Consider the following 21053-nt stretch of genomic DNA (forward strand, 5'->3'; position numbering starts at 1 on the left):
ATGACTGTGATGTAAAGCTTGAAAATATGATCTGTGTGTATCCTGAAGTTTCAGAAATCAGACTCGTTATCCATTATTTCATTAGCTACTTTTCATCATTTCTTTTCAAAAACATGTTATATGTTCTGGGAGGCTTGAAGTCATTCTGAAGAGCCAAGAAGTGATTTATGTGTTACACATGTGAATTGCTCCATCCACCCAACGTGCTGCTCTGCATCACCTGTCAGCTCACACATACCCAGTGTTTTATCAATGCATGAGGCAGAATTTAAAAGAACTTTTCCCATCCAAAACCTCCCTTTGGATTTTTCCAAATTTTCTTGCCTGACTTCTGATATTATCAAGTGTGACAGCACGGTGCTCATGAAAAAAAAACAAAACACCACCCCACTTCAAAAACTTTCAGCTGTCCCTTATATCAATCATTTTTTTGCCTTTTGCTTTTGTTCAATGCAAGCCACATGTACAAGTCAGTGAAATCAGCTGCTCCCTTTAAAAAGCATGGTATGGCTGCATTTATTTCTCTAAAGAACAAAGTTCACCTGATATTCTACTTTATGTTGGAAGAAAACTTGACGTGGCCATCTGCCTTCTAATTAAGAAGATTATTGTATCTCAGAGACCGGGAAACCTCGTCTGTATCTATTCACGTATCACATCTGTGGCTGGGGGAGGGAAAAAAATCTCTTTGCTACTCAGGGGCTTTGTTTAGCAGAAGTTCACTGACATTGGACTTAGTTATCTGCTTCAATATCAGGTAACAGCACCACCTTCTGCCAACAAGTTACCATCTCTTTAGCAAACTATTAGTTCCATTTTCTCTTTTATGATTCCAGTAACTCTCTCAAACATTTCTGATGTAGACAGCAAACTTTAGACCAACATCTTTAAGGCTGTTTTAAAACACCTCAAGCTATCCAGAGGAGACAGAGAGGAAATTATTGAAATTTGCTTACAAAAATATAATAAATCTAAATGCTCTGAAGCTAAATGTGGTCTTGTTCAGCAAAACACTTAAATACATTCTTAACTGCACAATGCTTGAATAAAGGCTCAAACAATTTTTGCTGAAGCAGGGCTTGAAATACCACTGCAAGATTTCCATCTGCCATGTGCTGTTCTCACATCCCCTCTCCCGAGGGAAAAGTGAGAGGGTTTGGTTGTGGATTATGATCATCTATGGTAGTTTATCACATGAGCTGGAAAGTTTCTTTCCATCAGTTCTTGCATCATATTTGTAACTTCTGGCTGCACAGACACCATTTGGGAATGCACACAGGGCCTGGCAGCAGGGAGAAGGCTGGTGGTGGGAAATGCAGCACGTTTCTGGGCAAACTGCTGTAAGTACTCCTGGAAGCCAATTCTTTGTTTCTCATAATGCTGAGGAGAGTTTTAATTAGATCCTGGTGGTTTCCCTAACGTTCAGCAGCAGCAATGCCTGAACACTTCGCAACACTAAGCTGGGTGACAGAACTGGGTAATGAGACTTAAAATGCAAAATGGGGGCATTAGTTCCTGGGAAGGTAATGGAACAGCTTCTGACTGAGCCTTTCAAGGGAACTCACTTCCCTTTTGCTTAATGTTTTACATATTTTTTCCATGTTTCCTCTTGAGCCTCGTGGTCCTGTGAGTTATAATCTAGGATGCTGGGGGGGTTCCACATCCGGTGTAAAACTATTGGCACTTGCATGCAGTGAGGATGTGTGGAGTTGAGTAGATGTACACCAGTCCCCAGAGCAGATGCTCCAAATATCCTGCACCTCTTCAAAATATTTCCATCTACTTTTCAGGGAAAATACCTCATTCCAAAGCGTGTGCAGGAAGTCAGAAGGGGGTCTTTTAATAGTAGAAAACCTGCAGAGAGGAAGCAACCTCCTATCTCAATTTAATATGCATAAAAACTATTTATATGCCTTATCTACATTCTCTTTGTACTTTACAGACAATGAATGCCCAGCCTCCAGCTTAAGTTAGATGTCTAATTTTTAGACTACTGAGTTTCAGAGAGGTGAATCTTACACAATGTATGTAGGTACTTTTATGAGTGATACTGTGACTTAATCACAGAAAATATCATTTTTGCTGACAAGATGGTCCCTCTGTGGGAAGCACACCTAGCTGTCACTGGAGCCAAGGGGTGTGGGAGAGATGATGTCAGCAGAGAGAGAGATAAAGAATAAGGCACTGATGAGCCAATCAATAAACCAGTAATTAGGGCTGTTTGGCAGGTTGAGGGTGTTTTGGTTTTGGTATTTTACTTCTGGGTTTTTTTCTTCTGGATTTGAAAGAAGTTTGCTTATCTAAGTTTTAGAACCATTTAAATGAATCCCGGTTCTGTTCAAATCAATGAAAGCCTTGGTGAGACAGCTGTAATTTTATGTGCATGTGTTTTAGTAAATTAGAGGGTTTAGCCTTAAGGATTCACTTAAGTGTAATCTACTAAAAAGATAAGTAGAGCCAGATGTAGTGTCTTATACTGGACAGTTGCAAGTGGAACGACAGCACTGAAAGCAACTTTATAGCATAGGCAGCAGATTTTCTGACACAAATAAAAAAGCAGTATTTTACATAAATAGTTGTAAATATTTTATATTTACAATTCAAGAAGGAAGGGTGCAAGTAGGCTAAAAAAAAAAAGTGTAAGTAATTGGTAATGGTTTTATCTTGTTCTGTTGCTGTATATCCATGGAGAAATACAATCTGTATTACAAACCATTTAACTAAATTAAATTCTAGTTAGCATCTGGGATCCCATCAATAAGAGTCTATATTTCTGAGGAGCCACAGACTGGTGGCAGTAATAGACACATAAAGATTTTAATAGGTAAGTAAATTTGTTGTTGCATTTCTCCTGCTACCAGAGCACAGTTTAGGAGAGTAATTAGTGGTTAGATATCTGACTATAATTAAGAAAATTCTCTAATTATTGAAAATTCTCAAGAAAGAACATTCATCCCAACAGTAATGTTTACTTATTCTGAGGCACATTCACTCTGCACCAGAAATAGTTGTCACCTGGTTCCTCGTTCCACATAAATCTTTAATAAGAGATTTTCATCACCATTAGAAAGTGATTTTCAGGGTCACCATCAATTTGTGATCATGTCTTATGTCCTTAGCCACTCAGACTGGGGTGGGGGGGGGGAAGGGGGAATAAAAATCAATGCAGTTTAGCTATAAATCCCCAAGAGCTGGGCTGTGACATAGTGGCTTTATCTGTTAGTCCCATCTCCTTATTTATAAATCTCCTGACTCTCCTGAGTCCTCATGAGGGCTGTGCATAGAATAAGTGACTGCAGTAAATCTGAAGAGATAAGCATTTACCCCAGCCTAACCAGACTTTTTATGTTCAGGTTTTATATGACTGGATAACTGCAAGTGTGACTATCGTGTTATTAGCACCATTTCCCAGATGCACACACCCACACGAGGCTGAGCTCAGCAAGGAGCTGAACATGTGGACCTGAGGCTTGTACATGTCTGCTCATCTTTAATGGATTAGGTGAGGCTGGATCCGAAGCTGGAGCCTCGCCAGCAGGCTGGTAATTGAACCCAGATCTCCTGACATCAGATGTAGTGCCTTATTCATGCAAACCCATTTACTTCTGGTCTCCAGTTTGCCACTTCTGAACAGTTTGGGGACCAAATTCCCATTGAAGTCAGTGGAAGTTAAACATGACCATGGACTGATGACATTGCAATTGTATTTTGGAAACTACCAAGCAAAATAAATCTGGTAGTGCATAACATTTCAGTTCCAATGGCTGTACCTCAAGCTTTCTCATCACTAGTGTGTCTATAACTTCCAAAATGCTAACTTGCCAAGTTCAACAAGAAATCTGTAAAAATATTAAGCCAATTTCTTTCTGATTATAAATAATCACCAGCAACAAACGTTTTTCATGATGGAAAAAAGGATTGCAAAGTCAGTGTAAAGATAGAGAGCAAAGAGCTGATTCCTCCCCCTCAAAGCATCGAGTGTCAGAGAGCAGGTGATGGGGACAGACTGGAGAGAAGACGAAGATAACAAACCAAATTACAACACTGAATCCAGGGGATGTGCAGCCTACAAGAGATTAATTTTGTCAATAGGGCACAGAGCTATAATTTGGAACACCCTGGAAAGAAGAGATTTCCAATGGAAAAAAGAAAAAACACACCACTTTTTCTACTCATAGCCAGATGGTGAGAGCTACAGGACTTCACATTTTTGGCTGTCAGAAAACAGAGCTAATGGTATGGTACCTGTTTCATACCAACAGTAAAGAACTCAGGCTAACTCAAACAGCAGAGATTAAACACACAGCCTGGGCTCAACAGCAGCTCTAGATCTGCAGCAACATGCATTCTTCCCACATAGACTGACATCTGGCAAACACCTGAATGGAAGAACTACCAGCAGCTCTACATTTGCTGAAATGCTTATCTCGTCCTCTTTTTTATTTTTTTTTAATTTGAGTTTTTTTCCTGACTCGGCAATAAGATTACATCTTTATTGCCCTCTCATTGATTTGTTCCTCAGAAGCAAATGACAGCATTTCCCAGAAAGAAATAAATAACCAAATAAAATAAAGCTGAGAGGCAATCTGCATGTAAATCAGCATTAGTCATTGACATTTGAGATTTGACAATAAGCCATCCCAGTCCCAGCTGTCCCCACAAAAGCTGTTCTCCTTTGTAAGACAGAGAACACTGCAAGCAAACGGAACCATGGATGAATATAGATAAGATGTACACTCTTTTCTTGAAGTTTTCCCTAAAAACTCCTCCGATCCTGAGCACTTAGGAATACTTTTATCGACTGCTGCTGTTGATGGGAGTTTTGTCTTTGGTACTTTCCTTGCTAGGATGTAGTTCCCTTCAATTCTCCCTGAAGCTGTTTATAATATATTTTCTCACAGTTGCAGCACAACATGCTGGTTCTTAAACCGGGGAGTATTTTCATTATTACATTGTCTGCACTATGTAATAAAAGCTATTAAGTTACACCAGGTCTTCTTACTGTTTTCCAAACAATTTTTTCACTGTCAATATTCCAGCACCACTCAGACAACACTGCTTTTACTAAACAGCAAGAGATTCGGGTTTATAACACAAATACTACCGGAGACTGTGCACAGTTCTGACCAGCATTAGAAATATTTTATTTGGCCAAATCAAATTGCTCAGCTCTTACCAGAATTTCTACTGAAAACTGAGCTACAGGGATGCTTCTGTGCTGCTCTGAGCACTCTCATCTCCACTGCTGCAAGGAAAGGCAGGGGATAGCAGAGGGCTGCCTGTCCAGGGAGGGACGTGTTTTGCCATGTTCAATGGCAATTACACAAAGCCAGGGCAGGATTTCTATTGCTGCCAAAGCCCAAAAAAACTGCAGCCAGTTAATGTCCCAAAAGACAGTGGGAGATGCTGCACTGTATGAGAAACCAAACCTTTCCCAACATTTCCCTAAATCTATAGCACATCAGAGAACATCATGTAGCTATTACCCCCACAAGCAGTTTATTCAAGTGTGCCAGCAATTAAACACAGCTAAACGTGCAAAAGTGCAGCTTGTAATTCCCTTTTAATATTACTCTTCTCCAGAAGATGTGGCCCTGATCCCACTACAAATGTTTGTGGAGTGAGATATTTACTGGAAGTGTTATTCTGGTTTCATCTGGAATCTTTACCTTTTGATGCCTCCTTTTAGTCAGTGAAAGTGAAGCATTTGTGTGGCCTTCCATGTAAAGAAAAGTCAGAAATGCCAGTACAAGAGCCTGACTGACAGGGGCCGCTTCCAGGGAAGTCTTTCTAGATCTGGAGTCAGTTCTTTTAACTTATGTTTTTGGGTTTGTTCTTTTTTATTAGGAATGCAGAAAACCATAAAAAGTAAATCCCTACTCTTGAACACTTTAATTTTAATTACGGATAAAATACCTCCAAATTCCCAAAGCTCTAATTATGTGCATAAGTTTCAGCATAATGCAGGCTTGGTGTTGCTAAACAGAGCGATGAGGTTATGGAAGAATGAAAATATTGATTTTCTTTGGCAAAGACAGGGAGGGCTCAGCTCTGGGTTCTTGCAGTGGTGTTATCAGCTTAACCAAGTCTAATTAGCTTCATTCATTGTGAAGTCTAAATACAAATACAAGAAAAGTCCGATCAAGAACCAAGAGCACAACCAAAGGCTTAGAAAAACTGGCCTGTATTAATTTCCCCTACCCTTCTTCCTGTGCTTGTTTGCATGTGGGCAACCACAGATCAAAGTCCTTTTTAGTAATACACTCCAAAAAGCTGGAAGAATCCACCCTCACAAAAAGTATGTGAAATATCTTGTACCTGGTCCTAAGGAACCTGCTGGAAGCTGATGCACCAATCCTGGTTGGATGAGCTTGTGCTGTCTTCAACAAGGTGATTGTTCAGGATACAAATGAATGTCTTACCTTCACTGTGATGAACCAACTGGTGTATAAGTTCCCAGGACAGAATTTACTGCTTTTTCTTAAAAAGACAATTTCTCCACTTCTTTTCCAAAATCCTGCTGGCACTGTATACTCTATAATGCTTTCTCTAGCAAAACTTCTATATCAAAAAGTCAGTTACTGCTGCACATGAAGCATTAATACTTCAACATGCCAAATAAATCATAGAACAGGATGGAGTATCCTGAAAAAGAAGTGCCATTCTTCCTGTTTTTTCTGCAATTGTAGCTATACTGTCATATCAAATCAGTTCACCAACTCCAAGGCACGCAAAGAGAAACCCAAAAGAAACTGTTTTCTCAAGTGGTGAGAAAAAGAGAAATGAGGGTATCTGTGCAGTGGGCTAGGAAAACCACTCCAGTTACAGGGTGAGCAGCAATCTTGCCCTCCCAGGACAGGGGTGCATCAGAGAGCATCACAGACCCCTTCCTTGCCCACATTGCTATAGTTCTTTTGAAGAAAAGACAAGGAGCTGTGACCTCCTCCTTCCTTGTCATGCAGTGTAATCCCTGACCAAAACCAAGAAGAGCCCATCCCTTCATGTGAACCTGCCAGGTTGAAAGCACTTGTGGTACCTCGTATCTTATTCTCTCCACGAGAAAAGAACCACATAAGCTGTACATGATCCCTGTGCAGCAATCTATTCTGCTTGTCAACGAATTTTCACTTTTTACATTTTGAAAGCACAGTTCTGCCAATATTTCCATGATGCTTGCTTTGCTCCTTCTTTCTTTTCAGTTTTATTCGCGAGCGGTTCCCACCAGTCACCATTTTTTAAAAGAGGATTTTACAACACAGCATTGTTAATTTTAGCACTTATGTGTTATGCTGCTATGTCTGATACAACCAGTGCTGCTGGAAAAATCAGACAAAAAAGCATCTTCTAAGATAAACTAAGCAAGTTTCTTCTGGGTTCTTTGGCTACCAGGTCTAGTTCCTGTGTGAAACAACTTAAAGAAATAACACTATACTTAACCAATCACACAGACTACTACCAATCATTTTGCCTTCTGTCACAAGATACCCACTATGATGGAAATTGTTTCACCTGTATCCCAGATCACAGAATACCCAGAAGCCTGTAATCCTTTTCTTCATTTTGCACTACTCAGGGAGATGTTCATCACCAACCATAAATCCATGACATTGTCATAGGGAACCCTGAGGGAATCTTTTCACAAAGTCTTGCTGGTGTTAGCAACTGATAAATTGCCATATGTTAGAATAATTCCCTCTCCACTTCATTCCCTCCTGGGGCATTTCTAAAGCAGCCATACCTGGGGGCTGCATAATTGCCTGATAATTATTAGATTAATGGTCCTCCAATTTGTAGGTGCTACTCTGGCCCCTGTTGTAACATCTCCTACAGCAAGATCCCAGTTAACTCATTGGCTTAGCCTGCTGTCATTCTGCAGTGATAGCAGTGTGATGACAAAGGATTGAAATGTATTTTCTGAAATACCCTGGACCTGGGATAGAAACAGAACTCAGGATGCTCCTTGAGCATTTGTCTGGGAGGTCACTGCACAGGATCACCATAAGGATGGGTGTCCCTTACAGCACCTGGCTGCACAGGGGCTGAGAAGTGAACTTCACCAGCCCTAAGTACAGAAGTACTGCCAAAGAGACTTGTCTGAGGTCTGATTCTCTTTGCCTTGCTTCACTGCTGGTTTTGCTTCTGTTTTTAACCCAGAAGAAGTACAGCAATACCGGTCGCCTGATTTGATGCGAAGGAGTGCAAAATTCAGGCTCCAAACGAACCTCACTTCCGTTTATGGTCATGCATATTACTTGTATGCTGCTTGATTTTTTTTTATTTCTTTTTCAAACCCAAGACAAAAGCCTCTCATTTCAGCACCTTGTTCACTTGTCTTTTCAGCCATCTGGGTGTCGCATTTTGCAGGGTCCCAATTTAGCTGTTCTTTATTCTCACTAAACTAAGCAACTAACAAGAGAATGACATCACACTGATTTCTGATGCTAAAAAGAAAAGCATTAAGAACAAAACATAACTTGCACTGAACAATCTCCAAATGCTTCTGGCTCTCTCCACTCATTTGTCTACATGAAACCCTGCTCGCCTCTTCTGAACTACTGTGGGACTTTGTACATGAAAAACCAAAAGGACATAGTTCTGCAGCTGTCAAATGCAAACTTCAGAGATAGCCAACTATAAGCTGTCTGAATCAAACAGAAGCTTCCTGGCTTATATCCACAAGTTTAACTTTCCCTAACACTGCTGACATAAGGATAACTTTGTCTTTTGGGGCATTATCTGAATGCCTCCAAGTCCAGTCAATGAGCCTTTCCACTTCAAAGGAGAATCTCCACATGAGAAAATTAACAAATATATTGGGAGGTGGAACAAGTTGCTTTTGTTGTTTCCTCTTTGTCCCAAGTGAGGTCCTCGTACAAAACAAACACCTTCCACCCACCTAAGGAAGCTGTTCTTTGTCCAGCAGAGGAGCAGCTGAGGCAGCAGCACAGTTGCTTCTTTTGCACTGATGAGTGAAAAATGAAGGAAAAAAGAAACTGGCTTCTGACTGGAAGGTGAGTCAGAAAAAGGACATGCAGAAGGGTGAACACAGCTCCCACAACAGCTATCCCGTGCCAAGCCCCAGAAGGAGCAAAACAGCTGCAAGCAAAGCCAAGCAACGAGCCAGGTTTTGATGAAGCGTCTGTTGGAGATTTTTTTTAAAATTCATTTCAGAACTTGTCATCTGGGTTATGAAGCTGAAACTGAAAGGAACCTTTTAAGTTTTTTCTAATAGTAACAGCTGGTCTTGCTAGCAAACACCTGCACTACCTAGAGATTTCTAGTTACCTCTGTGGCTGCTGCTACCAGGAGTAAGAATAAATACTTTGGTAGATTTCCAGTAGGAATTAATTAGTTTCACTTTAAAAAATAAAGAGCAGCACTTTGGCTTAGAAATGTTTGAGCCTTTGCCTGTTTTCTGTTGGTTCCTTTTTGCTTGCCTTTGGCTGATCGGGGCAGCCTCACTGCACTCTGATGATCATTTCTACAGGCAGAGCAAAAATCCCGTGCCACAACTTTCAACATTTGCTCCTGCATCCCTTTATGGATTTCCAACTGCGAGCCACACATTTACATCCAACCTAGTGCTTATCTCAGCCCTCTTCAGGTGCCAGTTTCCCTCCTGCCCTTGCAGCCCTCCTGGAGGAGGTGCTTACCTGTTACTACTGAGAGCTGTAACAGATGGACAGAATAGCTGGAGACGGACACACTGTGCATACGTAACCATCCTCTCTGCCCCCCTCCCTGTCCCTGTGGCCCTGGCTCGGGGACACCTGTGTTTTCCTGGCAGCTCAGAGGATTGCACCGTGGGGAGGTGGGCAGCAGACCTCAGAGCAGAGGGGGAGAAGGCAGAGGAAGTGCAATGACCAGAGATGGGGGCTTCAAAAGGCCCTGCGTTGACAGATGGTTGTGATAGCTGAACTAGCCCTTAGGACTTTGGAATATCATTAAAGAGTGGAAAATAGGCAACAGGAACAAAAGATTTTGCATCCCTTTGTTTTAATTTCAGAGTTTTTTAATATTATGAGTAAATGAGAAGACATTGACCTCTGTGATCCAAAGCCCATTTCTGCAAGAAAACTGAAAGGGAAACTGCCACACAGAGCAGTTAGTGGTTTTTTACAGTACACAGGAGAGAAGTCAAATTACTTTAGATGGGTCATGACCCTGTCCAAATGCTGCCAGAACCATCCCAGCCTCAGAATACATCTGCCTAAGTTGTCTTTGCTTCTACATTGTTTGGTTGCACACAGTAAAATAGGTACCAGCCTTACCATTGCAGCTGCTTTTCATGTGTAGTGTTTCTTACTATATTAACAGTACAATACGCACCAATTCTGCACTGTTTCAGCTGGACTCCTTCGTAGAATCTGATTTTGGTCAGTTAAAAGTGTAGGGCTAGCTGCCTACCTTTGAAAGCCACCAGGCAACAGCACTGGCATGGAGGGGAAGAGCTCATATTGTGGTGTCAGTTCTTCCCCTGCAGAACACCTTGTTTTGCCAATCAGATGAGTACAAGGACGGAGTGCCTCTGAAATACTCCAAAACCAACAAAGTAATTAACTAGGCTGAATTTGCCCTTGTTTGCTAAAAGCATCTGTTTAATTATTATTGTGCAGCTCATCCTGGTAGGTGGATGTTGGGTAACAGGTACATTCTACTGAGCTTGTTCTAAGTCCTTCCAAAATGCAGTTTGAAAGATGATGGCAGAAAATCCACTGATCAATTCCCAGTTTGGAATACTTCTCACATAGTGATGGTGTGCTATCCCAGTCTTTTCCTTCTGGTTTACAACATTTCTTTAAGAGGCTTTGATTCAGACAATACCCATTACTGCTGCCTGCTGATATAGACCCAGAAAGCGAAGGAGATTATATTGTGTAAGCCTGAACATGAATAGCATTGGGTAGTTAGAGCAGCTGTTGGCAACAGTTCAGATACAGGGCAAAAAAAATGCTGCTAATATCCACTGGACATAAATTACCAGTTTAAAACTAGCACCAGTTCATAGATTTAAATGGATTTTTAATGGACTCCGGCCTCACGATTAAAGCAATAAGAGGATATGATTCCTCTATCCCCAATGGCATCATAAGGGCTTCATTGACATGTGCCTTAGTGATTTATGGTTGACTGCCTTAATCGGAGCTCCAAGCACTGTGGGAAAATGCCCAGGCAGCAAAAGACAGATCATGCAAAAGCCCTTGCTAATTTGGCTTTCTGAGCAGTGTTCACAGGTATCAGACTGACCCTGCTCCAGAGGCTGCAGCAAGGTCACCAGGGCCTTTGGCTGGTTGCAGCAAAGTCAAATTATTTCTATGTATATCAGTCACCCATCAGTTTTAACGTCAAAATTTCAAGCATCTCCTAAGCTGCCTTTTCTGTGGATTTTTGTTCGCTCTGTGAGCCTATACACTTGAATATGGTATTACAGCCTTTAGCACTTTTCTAATGAACAAATGCTTGATGTGCCAAATCAGAAAGGCAAAGAGGCCAGATGACAGACACCCTGGTGTCAGTGGTCATTGACACTGTGTGGAGGGGACATGAACACAAGTGACAGTGTAAACACCGCTGCAATTGCACAAAAAGCCCAACAGCCTCACACTTTCTTAGGCACATATTTCTCTGCCTGCTCTGCACAGCAGGTTTTTTACGTGGCATTTACTGCCATGGGGTTGAGAGGAAGAGGAAAGAATATCAGCAATGGCTTCAATTATAACAATTGGGGTTACTGGGAGACAGCAGGTCTCAGAGGGGAGAAAACTGGAGATGAATCCACACAGCCCTATAAACCACATGGAGAACGTGAGTAAAATGTGTGTGTTGAAAGAGTCATTGCTGTGGGCAGTTCCTTTATTTTATCCACTCACTCATTCCATGAGTCTATTAAATGGTTGAATGGAAATACTGCAAATATCGTTTTCCAGGTGTTTATCCTCGCTTTTGATGTTACAAGCATTATAGCACAATCATTTTGAAGCGTTGTGATTTCTTTCAAAAATCAAAATGATTCCCACAGTGAATCCTTTTTTCCCCTCCAGAGGCAGTGTGTCTTATCGTAGCTTTGTCCCTCATTGGTAAGTCAAACTGTATCTTAGATGTCAGCTCCTGTCACACTTATCTATGATTTCATGCATGTAACAGTACTGGATTTTAGCTCACAAGCTTTGAGGCTACCCCTATCTTTTTAGGTTGGGACTATGGTAACTGTTCCATAAGTTGCTTCCAAATAACCATAAAATGAAGGAGATAGTACAGGAGATATCTTATTAATATCCCTTAATTGATTCTATAATCAGCCTGCAAATTAGCCTACAACAATCAGGATTGCTACTGTTTTCACTTAGGTGGAAATTTCTAAAGCAAAGCAAGTTAAGTCAATATAAAGTCTACAGTTGATTTCAAAAGGTTTAGTATCATGAAGACAGAAGTAATGAGGATGAAACATCTCCAGTTTTATTAGAAAGCTCTTGACTGGCTGTGTCAGAGCAGACTGTTTTCTTTCTTTCACACAAAAGCATGCTGGGACTAGGGATCCACAATTTGTGATTCTTACCTTCTTCCCCCTCCTTTTATTTCTAAGGAGGCCAGGCTCTAAGATGGTACCAACCACCACTGTGGTCTCAGCCTAAACAGAAACTCTAATTAATCCAATTAAAACTTCACCAAAAAAATTTTGTTTAGTGTTTTGTAAACAGATCATGCAAATTAAAGCACAGCTGTATAAACTTTCTCCTAATGTGCAAAATCCTAGATTTGTATAAAAAAGAATCACTAGGTAATTGATACCAAACTAATCAAGAATACTAAAACCAGTTTATGAACCACTGTTACCCCTCCCCAGAGTCCCAGTACATTAGCAGTACATTTTAGAGGTGCTCCAGCTCCGAGCTACCTGCTGGTAGAAGACAGAGCAGTACGATGCTCTGACATCCTGGCTCCCAGTGGAGTTGAGATGTGGTTTATTTCAGATAATACCCACAAAAGCACAAGCCCTGACAAAGCTACATATTTCCTCACTTTTCCAGGCTTTAATGGTGTGTTATTATCTGTGCTGCTTAAAAGATTTCCTTAACACATCTTTTTTTAGCTAAAAGGTTACACACAGGCACCTGACAGAGGCTTGGTTTTACGATTTCTCTCAGGCTCCTCTCACTGCCTGAGTAGCTGAGGGATTGCCTTGTTACCAGCGAGTCTGGTATCCTTATCTTCCCCCCAAGGATATAATTTTAAAATTAGTTTGTTTTCTTTTATCTCATTCATAAAGTATAAAACAAACAATATTTTGACTGAAATTTGAGGGCTTTGTATGTTTTAGTGGAGTCATGAGACCTTGCTGTTCCTGACAGTGGGTGTATGGAAAGAGCGGGCTGCTTGCTCATTGTCAACTTTCCTCCTGTGAGAAAAATGCAGATTAAAACACTATGATCTTCCAAAGACTTCAAAAGTCTCTGTCATTAGTAATTAGCAGGAACGCTGAGAGCTAATGAGAGCTTAGTTACATCCTTTTCCAAGAATGGCAACGTTGTGCAAAAGTGCACAAGTAAAGGTTGAGAGCCAGGGCGAGCAGCCACCCTGAATGTCTCCTGCAATCCACTCTGCAGCATCTCCAGGCTCAGAGCGTGGATATGTCATCTTGGATTTCTCTCTGATGGGAAAATAGATGCGAAACATGAGCAAAACCACCCACTTTGTTTTAGCTAATGGCAGTATCATTTATAGCAAGCAAGAAGCTCGGATTGAAAGGCTGATTGACAAGTGGTTGATCATCCTCCCTTCATCAGTGCAAGGGAGCACATGAGTTAATATTTCAGGCATGATCTGAGGTGGCAGTGGGTAGGCGAGGTGCTGGGATTGACACTAATGCTATTCTGACAGGCTGTGACTTTCTAAGTGCATAACTGCAGGGTTAGGCTAAGCCAGGATCTGAGATCCGACAGTAATGGCACTGCTAGAGATCATGAGAGAAATTTGGAACTAGTTGGCTGAAACTCTTCTCCTTTCCATAGGCACTTAACCTAATACACCTTTCATCTCCTGGCAGGTTCATGTGACACAGGAGGAGAGGGATGAGGAATGAGGATTTTGGAGCTTGCCAACTCGAATGGATGTGTTATCAAGGGAATATGCTTAAGAAATTGCAATTGCACCAATAAATAATCTCTGCTTGGAATCATCTGATACACACAAAAAAAATTAAATCCTCTTAGAAGTTCCATACTACAAAAACATGGGATTGAAAAAATAGTCAGAGATACCCACCAAATGTATCCTTCCTTAAAAATAGTCCCAGCTTAATTATAATTTAATTCACCCAGAAACTCTAAGAGCACCTCTACCTATCTAACTAGTACTTCCTCTAACTATCAGGGCTGGAGAAAACAGCCTGAAAATTTGAGCTGAAAATTCTTCTTTTGACTTCAGTAGTGAATAATTCATTCTAACACTAAATTTAAACTCAGAGTGAATCAGTAAGGACCTACAAAAACACAGAGCCAAGTGGCCAAGCAGTTGCTCAGCCCTGATGAATACTGAGAGTCTCCTTACTCACATCTGATTTCTAAACATTCATCTTTTACAATGTGAATCACTGCAAAGCACACCAGCTGGTCCCAGCTGGTCCCCCACAGCTTTGCACAAGCAGTATGAAAATACAGCACCCCACATTTCCCCCTTCCAAACATCACAACAGCCTGAAATCAGCCTTCAGTACAACTGAAAACTTCAACCACTAAAGTCTCCTCCTTATTACTTCCCAGCAATGTCCACTTACTCAGTTATGCCTTCAGTGCCGCTGCCAGGAGCTGTGGCCCTCAGACAGACAGACAGACAGAGCCGACTGGATCTGCTTACACCACACAGCAGGTCTCTGTTCTTGCACAAACTGCTGATACTGACTGTGCAAGACTTTTCTTGCAAAAGTACAAGTTGAGGAGTGCTTTCCTCCGTTTTCACAGGCTTGAGAAATGTATTGAACAACCCCAGAGAGGTCAAAGCAGAACACCTTCAACATACACATTTCTGCATGTGGTGCTAAACCCTGCCGAGGGACCAGGTAAATGGGAAAAGGTATCTGGTCCTGAAAGCAGAATGAGATGCAATCTGCTGAGGTACAGGAGTACTTCAAAAGTAGTAAAACCACTAAGTAGAGCATGAATCAATTTGTTGTCTTTACTTTGAGTACTACAAAACAGGGGTACTAAATTGAAGTCATCAGTGACACAGGATGTTTTACTTGTCATACAAGACAAGGCAAGACCTGAGGCAAAAGCTGGAGGATTACCCAGAGACAGACTCAGAGAAGCACAGGAGGACCATAGCCTTAAGTAAGTATATTTCAGAGCAACATAGTAGGACTGTTTTTCAGAAATAAAAACACTTTATGAATATGAATCATGTTTGCCACCCAGCCTTGAGGGGAGTTTCTGAAACACATTGGCTCAGTGTGCTGAGTAGAACTTTCCTGGCTTACCTGGACACTCCAAACTCGGATTCAGTTGCAAATGGCACAATATTTCATACCACTTCTGACTCAAATATATTCATGGACATGAAATGTAAATTAATAGTCAGAAACATTTTCCCACTGTGTAAGTGAAACTGCACTTGTGAGGAATCTCTCCAAGCTGCTGCTGTGGGTCTGCTCCCACAAAGTTTCATGAATTTCTGAGGCAGGAGTCATATGAGCCACAAAGAACAGAGGTTCCAGATTCTGCCACAGTCTCTTGAGCATATTGAAGAAAATCAGTTAATTTTTCAGAGATTCAGTTCACCATCAGTAAAGATACTATTCTTTTGCCTATTTTTACTATAGATGTTTTGTGTTACTCAAATAAATGTGGATCTACTAATTAGGTATTTAGATCCTGGTATAACAGTGTTAATATCAGATCTAAATTTGTTTCCAAAATCACAAGAAACCTGAATAGTCCCAAAGTATTCCAGCAGAGTGTAGTAACTAACTATGAGAGCAGCATGGACAGTAATTAAAATTTTAAAAAAATGAAACATGAATTTCATAAGCCAATTTAAATGCAAACTCTTCAAATGTGGTGCACAGAAGCATCCTACAAGGGTCTGGGAGGTTGGCAAAGCGGATTAGTAAATGCATTCAACTGCACTGCCATGACCAGAGCATCTCATCTGCTGTGGAAATGCAAAGCCATCTGGAGTGACAAGCTGGAGAGAGTAAAGGTCCCCCAGGGCTCTGCCAAGTCTCTATAAAGTGCAGTGAAAATGATAAAACAGAATATGAATCATTTAAGAGCAATACTATATTAAGAAATGAATAAGCATCCACTCACATTTAAACTGAGGGAATGAGACTAACGTGGTTAATGATTTAGTACAGGTCAGGTTAGACCGAGAAATGGGTCTGGTTTTTCTACCTTTTAAGTACAGCCTCTAAAGGGCAGAAAAGTAGAAATTCAGGCTACTTCCTAACTCTGTCTCAGCTGTTTACTGAGACACAGGTTTCCAGACATGTCAATATGACCCAGAAAATAAAGGGTGAGATTTTGAGATTTTTCCAAAACATTTACAAATATTAGCAATCAGAAATATTTTTTGTAAAAATCAGGCTGTCTCTCATCTGGGACAATTAACTGACATGATTATTCCAGAATAAATCCATGGAGAAATGAAATTTCTTTTAGTTTCGGGTAGATATCTTTGTTCATGAGGACACCGAAAGAGTAAAGGTGATGGGCTCTGGAACAGCATGGCCACAACACCGGGGTGACATGGAAATGGCTTGTTTCCTGCTGCAGGTCATATGAGTGAGGCTTAAATTCCCAGGGCACTTCTGACCGTTTCTTACAAATGTCCCAAGAACCATCCCCAGGGCTTGGAGATAATTATCAGAGCCCTAACTGCTTTAGCAGTCATTGCAGACAAGACCACTTGTTACTGAAATGCTTAGCAATAGGTTACTACATCAAACCTCATTTGTGGAAGCAAAGGACACAGCTGGGAACACACAGAGTTGTTGGTAGCTTCATCTTCTCTGCCTCCAGATGCAACTGCTACACAACCAATCTCTACTGATGCCTTAGGGAAGATTTTGCAGCAACAAGACTTTTATCTTGTGAAAGTTGCAGGTTCTCTTTATCGAAGGCACAGCAGAAAGGTTGTATCCAGAAAAAAAACTGCAAAGAAACATTATCAGAGCTTCCAACAGATGCAAGAAGGGCATCACACTGTTCCAGGTGAAACATCCCAGTACATGGAGGAATGGACAAAACCAGACTGTGGGCCCAGCTGGGACTGCTTCCCCAGGCAAAAGTGTCATGGGGAGGGGAAGGATAAGGAGTGAGGCATAGTCTGTACTAAAAAGAAGCAATTTGCAGTAATCAGCAGGTGTGCAGCACTGGAAGGAAAAGTCTCAGTATGCAGAATACGGCAGCACAGGAAAAACTGACTGCTGGACACAGTGGGAGATTGGAGCTGTGGCAAAGACTTGCTGCCACGGGGCCCAACAGCCCAGCCCAGGGCTGCAGGGAGCTGGGCAGGCAGGCAGCAAGAAAGCACGAGAGACAGGCAGAAACAAAGCACACTCTCTCCTTTCTTCATGCCACAGGCCACAGAAATTCGATTTCTCCTCCTGGTAACCTTAATACAACGGATGTTACAGAGGAATCCCTGACTCCAGAATTTAGCACAGTGAATCACTGAATTTGTTCTTGGGGTGTATCTAAAATTCGTTTGGTGAAAAGAAACAAGGAAGGAGACACATTGAAAATGAGTATGTCTGATACATCCCTCACGCTCATAAGCCACGCAGCAGCCTAAGGCTCTGTCTGACAGCAGCAGCCGTTCTGTAGGCTCAGTATTTATGCTGGATCAGTCAATGACAGCAAGTTCAAAACAAAAGACTTTTAGTCCTTGAAAACCAGCACCATATATTTACAAGTGGTGGTGATGATGATGCTACTGCTAATAATTCCTTTTCTGGTTTGTGTCTTTTTTTTTAAATTTTGACTTGAGATCTGTCAGTATCTTGGGGGATGGTTTTCAGCTTTTTAAGCTCATAAGAGCATACTTATGTTTGTATTTCATTGTTAAAATGTTCATCTGGGGTTTTTCAAAGTGCTCCTGACACAGATATTGAAATTGGCTTTTGACACAATCAAAACACTTCATCCCTTGGGATTTTTTAATAAAAAGAAATGTAATCAAAATTGATTTTCCAAATATTGGGGAAAATAGCTTTGTAATTGAAAAAGTCTTTTTGTAAAAAAATATTCTGAGCAGCTCCAAACCTCCTATTTGTTTTTAGGTGCTCCTTCTTTCATGAAATAGAAAAGTGTATCATCAATAATAAAGCATAAACAAATATTCAGAGGACCAGCTCTTTCACAAGGACACTTTTTGAAGGTACCTTGCCTGTTCTCCTGCTGGACTTTTAACACATGTGAAAACATGGTCTTTCCCAGCTGAGAACACACCTCAGGCCTGTAGAAAAACTGACTAAAGAGACTTTTCTGCCCAGTGAATTCAACTCGTTGGGGAAACAGATAAGCAACATATCAATCTTAATCAGAAGAGCTTTCCTCATGCAAATAGGAGTCTCTTACAATATTTCAGAATAATTTTTGACATAAAACACCCAAAATGTGCTCTTAGAATAGTAATGTTTTAACAGCTCTTCAAAGTCAAGTTTAGTTTGGCCAGAACACAGAAGCCATTGCTTTCTCCCTGGCTGGAGCATCGGTTCCTGCGTCCCCACAAATCACTGCCACTCAGACTCATGAGGAAAGATAAGAGTTTTGTCCCTTTCTAGTAAACACTTTTTTTCCCTTTTTTAAAGTCAACAGGTCATTTCTCACCTCTTGACACCTGTGTTGCAGAGCCATTGAGCCTTGCTGGCAGCTGGAGTCCAAAACCACAAAGATGAGGATCCTTGGCAGAAACACTGGACAGAGGATCCCTCATTTCTTGGGCTTGTAAATGAGAAGGCTCAAAGAGTCAGGCATGAAGCACTGCTGAAGGTCAATGCTGGCTGCCTTATTACTGCTCCCTTTCTCTTTTAGCATTTCTAGCAGTAAAAGTAAAAATATAACTATGTACGCTGTTTCCAGTTACAAAGCATTTGAGATAATTATATGGCACCAAGGCTCTTCGTCAAATAAACATTGTTAACCTGCCTTTACACAAGGGAAAAGTGAGCTGCAGAGAGGAGAATGATTCACCTCCTTTTACTGAGGAATCCCAAATCCTGATCTATAACATTCCCTAGAAACAGAGAATTGAAAGGGAAAATTTTAAGGATACTTCATGTAGACACTAAACTACACGATAAGCATATAGGGAGGAAGAGAGCCTTATCTTTTCAAGGAGTCACTTCTTAACAAATTGACTTTTTTTTCCTCATTCTAAACTTTCATCTCACAATCACAGAAATGATCTCTCAGGGACTGAAGTTACCTCGATCTGGGAGAAAGGGCTCTCCATTCAACTCTGTTGTGAGCTTTGCTCCTTTAAAATTCAGGCAAAATAAAATTATATCTAGGCCATTTTTTATTTGTTTTTAAGGCTTGAACAGAAACACACAGTTACACCATGCTCCAAGTTCAGCTTCGCTCCTGACAAGAGCGCTGATGCAGGTAGAAGCTGACTTGTCAGGTCCCAAATCTAGGGATGATGAGGAAATATTGAAAACCAGAAATTCAGTTCAGGAGGGATTTCAGACTTCTTTCTCTCTCTTCCAACAGGGAATCTAAGAAATCTGCACTGAAAAACACCTCATCTAGGATTGTATCAGCAAAACTGCATGAGACCACAGAACTTTTCTGCTGATTATTCAGTAAAAGTGTCCCTTCTCCTGGCTTCCCAAAGGTAATCAGTAAACAGAATAGTGATTTTTAAATATATTTTTCTGCTTGGCTGCTGAACCACATGCACTCTCTCCCTGCTGAAAGTCTTCCTGGGGACTTGCAGGAGTACATTTTTAGAGCTCTTTCCCAAGCGGCTGCTGTTCATGCTCAGAGCACTGGGCAGCCTGGTGAAAAATATCCACCTGCTCCTCAGCAATTCCTTGAGAACTTCTTCTCTTCCTCTTTACCAGTCAGTATTCAGATCTTCAGCTGACATAAGTGAGCACTGAAAAACTGACAGAGTTGTACAAATTTATAAAAAGCTGAAGATCTTGCTCCCCTTTTTTTGTACATTCACTGAGGTTCTGGGATACCATCTCTTCTTGATTTAAACTCCAGTCCAAATTAGAGCTGATCATCAAGGGAAGCTACAATCTGGGATGTCACAAGACATCCTCTTCTCTAAAGTGCTGTGTTTCCTCTCTGAAAACATAAAGTCCCTTCTCTATCACTTAGAACAGACTTAGCATTTTTCACAGCAATGAAACACTTGGACATGGACATAGTTGAGAAAAGTGCTGTGCAGCTAGATAATGAGCAAACTGCAGTTCTGGGAGTCTAAATCTCTCCAACAAAACAACAGAGTTACACACAAATTAATAATGCAACAAACGTTAATCAATGAATGAGAATCAGGAAAAATTTATTTTATACTACTGCCAGTGCTAGCAACCAGTTTTAAAATTATATCTGTGAAATACGGGTGACAGTATTTGTCAATAAAAGTCATATTTTAGCACTACAATGCCTGGTTTCAAGGTCACAGAACACAAGGTATACTTTTAATTAGCAATTAAAGTTACAAAGCTACTGTTTCTCATTTAACAGCTGTATTTCTGTGTTCTGGACCAGGGGCTGCTACCAGGTTGTAACATCTGGTTTTGGGAATAGCCTCTAAATACTACTATGCTTTCTCTAGATACTACTGTGCTTTGGAGACAAGTCATAAGCTGCTAAAAAGTGATAGTCAGGACTCTCCATTACTTTGGAATAGTCTCTCCCAATGGGAGACTAGTCTGTGGTAAAAAAAAAACCAAACAAACAAACAAAAAAGAGCTGGCACAGTACGTATTTACATAGGAGCCAGCTTGCTTTGGACACACAAGGTGGAATTCAGTTTAACATTTCTACAGCAAGAATACAAATCCCTAAAGGAAGATTTTGAAAGAGCTGACTGCT

Source organism: Myiozetetes cayanensis, unplaced genomic scaffold, assembly GCF_022539395.1.
Source record: "Myiozetetes cayanensis isolate MyiCay16 unplaced genomic scaffold, myiCay2020 scf20-37, whole genome shotgun sequence".
Taxonomy (NCBI): Eukaryota; Metazoa; Chordata; class Aves; order Passeriformes; family Tyrannidae; genus Myiozetetes; species Myiozetetes cayanensis.